Genomic DNA, 3,238 nt, shown 5'->3' on the forward strand with positions numbered 1-3,238 from the left:
GAAAAATGAAGAAGAATTAATCTCTGGAATAAATATTAGAAAAATGAAGAACATTTGGAAACACACTCTCCTCCTCGTAAGAAATTACGATCATTAATGATAGATAGCGATGATGATGATGATGACGAAGACGATTATTCGGTAACTCAAAGTCCTACGATGAAACAACTTGAAGAGTATAAAAATTTGAAAATCAAAGTTCCCTACGATCAAGATCCTTTAAATTGGTGGAAAGAAAACGAATCTAAATACTCAGCTGTATCATTACTAGCCAAAAAATACTTAAGTATAGTGGCCACTAGTGTTCCCTGTGAACGGTTATTTAGCGAAGCTGGAACAATCATTTCCAAGAAAAGAAATAGATTATCTCCTGAACGACTCAATCAACTGTTATTTTTGAATTCATATTTCAAATCGAACTCAAGTTCTGAAACATTGATGGAAAAACTGCTCGAAGAAGAAATTTTTTGATTAAATATATTGGATACTTTTCAGTTTATACAAAATAATATATAATTGTTAATTAATAATTAATTTACATTCATAATATAATATTAAAACAATATGTATTCTATAATTTTAATATACTTTCAATACACTCATAATATAATATTAAAACAATATGTATTCTATACTTTTAATATACTTTCAATACACTCATAATATAATATGCATTCTATACTTTTAATGTTTTAAATTTTTAATATGCTTCGATATCGATATCGGTATTTTTCCGATATCGTAATACGATATCGGAGGAAAAAATACGATATCGATATTGAAAATTATATCGTTGGCCAACTCTAATATATATACAGTGTGTAATCGCTAATTGAGAACCCTCAATATCTTTGAATAGGGCAATGCAATTTAAATTCTGTTTTCTATTTGGTCGTTATGACATAGAAATACAATTTTTGATGGCCTATGCATTTTTTTAAATTTAATTAGACTTGCGCATGTGCAATACAACTTTTTTTTCTTAAATGACAACCACCTATTTTATAGAAATTTAGTTTTTTCATTACCCCTAACATACCAAATGCATATAATCCAATGGGAAACTATTAATTATATCAATATGTGGTACTTTAATAATTAATGACATTGTATCAGTTTCATGCTATTCTTCATTTAAACGAAGTAAAAAATCATTATGTGTTCGTTTAGTAAATTTTTTATCAGGAAAACAAACTCTATTTTCTAAATAAACACCTTCAGTAGTGCATTTTGAGCATGAAATAAACCTGCGTGGCCCTTAGTTTTCAAAACAAAACTTTTGGCTGGGGCATCGCAACAAAAACCATATGCATAAACAAATATTTTTTCAGATGATATTTTCATACCATTTTGTGACAATTCTATCAGTTCATCAACCAAATCTTTTAAAAAAAATTACTGTCTTGAGGTTTATCTTTTCCCCAGTTAAATAAACAAATAAATAAATAAATAAATAAACAAAAACAGCCAATTAAAAAAACAATTGGGTACCTTACAAATTTACTTTTAACACTTCCTAAAATTGGTCAAAAAGTACTCGATGAACTCTGAGTGAGTGGCAATCCATCTATTCCTATAAATATGTTAATATTTTTTTCTGTGACATTTAAATAATTACTTAAGGATTTTAGACCATTTTTAACTCTGAAATGATAATAAATTCCAGGATGTACAGATTGAATTTCAGTTTGAATGTTTATTTTTGATACATTGGTTTTAAGAACAGTTCTACAGTATCTACTGGAAATTAACTAAAACATTTGCGTTCTTTCAAAACTATTAACAGTGCTGATAAAGCTATATTAGTTATATTATATGTAACGGCCCATTGAACAATTTTGTTGATAATAGAATTTTTGTCATCATTAAAAAAATTAAAAAAACTACCTACAGCTTGACTATCACTTGTAACACTATACAATGTATAGTCATCATCAGATTCAGATATGTTTGATTGCAAGTCATTAACTATTGGTAAATTGAAATATGAACTAACTACTGTATCTGGAATTTCTTCTGATGTGCTGGGAACATTTGTTGTATACAAGTCATTAGTACTACCTGAAGCTTCATTTGGAATTTCATACATTCGAGTATTATTAATATATTCATCAAATCGACTAAATTGGGAATTGTATTCAATTTCTTTAACCCTATAATTTTCTACTACTTCAACTTCTTCTAAAAACCTACGCCTTTTTGTAGATTTACTTATTGTTTGACGAGACATTATATTATATATCTAATAATATAAACTTACATTTAACAATATTTTGAATAATTATATTGGAAGCAAGTACCTTGCAATTCAATAAAGCAATTTTCAGGTATGTACATAAACATTTTCAGAAAAAAATTTGGAATTTATTAATATAAATTAAGGCGGAGCCTTAGTAATAGGGTCCTGTTTTCCGTACGGAACCCTAAAAATTATTTCATTTTAACCAATTGTCAATATTTTTCGTAGAATCATACTGATTATGTTTACTTGTATTATTCTAATAATATTTTACCCTTTTACTATTCCCATATATAGAAGCTTGAAAAACTGGATTAACTACTATTAATCGCACTACAAAATGTAATCAATTCTTAAATCGTTTTCTAGGAATGGCTTTTCTAGGAAGAGGTTTTATTAAGTGCCGTTATTTGCAGTGTTGTGCTTAGATAAAAAAAAAATTATCTAGATATAGATAAGATATCTGAATTTAAAATTATCTAGATATAGATAGATACTGTAGAAATTGAATTTATCTAGATATAGATAGATAAAATAACTTTTATCTAGATATAGATAGATAAAATAATTTTTATCTAGATAAGGTATTACCTCAAAATTTAAATTTATAATAATAATTGAAAATTAAAATAAATTTGTATTTTATTACAATATTGAATATTTACATAATTAGACAATATTCCAAGCATGAGTCATAAGTTGATAACATAATAATATTTTGATAGTTGTGGCTTCCTTTAATGCGTATACATCCAATAACATATGATTGCCTAAAATATGTTTTCTCGTCTATGAAGTGACAAGTCATTCCTACAAATGAATCATAATTAATTATAAAATAAAAATAGGTATTAAAAGTGTTCATAAGAAGTAGTATATACCCATGTAACTACGGTTATTGGCACTCCATATATCGGCTGTGGCACAAATATAATCATGTTTTGCTATTAAATCGGTTAGCATTGAAACGTATAGTTCATATTTTAAATCTAATTGTTT

Source organism: Acyrthosiphon pisum, unplaced genomic scaffold (genome assembly GCF_005508785.2).
Source record: "Acyrthosiphon pisum isolate AL4f unplaced genomic scaffold, pea_aphid_22Mar2018_4r6ur Scaffold_142;HRSCAF=528, whole genome shotgun sequence".
NCBI classification, from domain to species: domain Eukaryota; kingdom Metazoa; phylum Arthropoda; class Insecta; order Hemiptera; family Aphididae; genus Acyrthosiphon; species Acyrthosiphon pisum.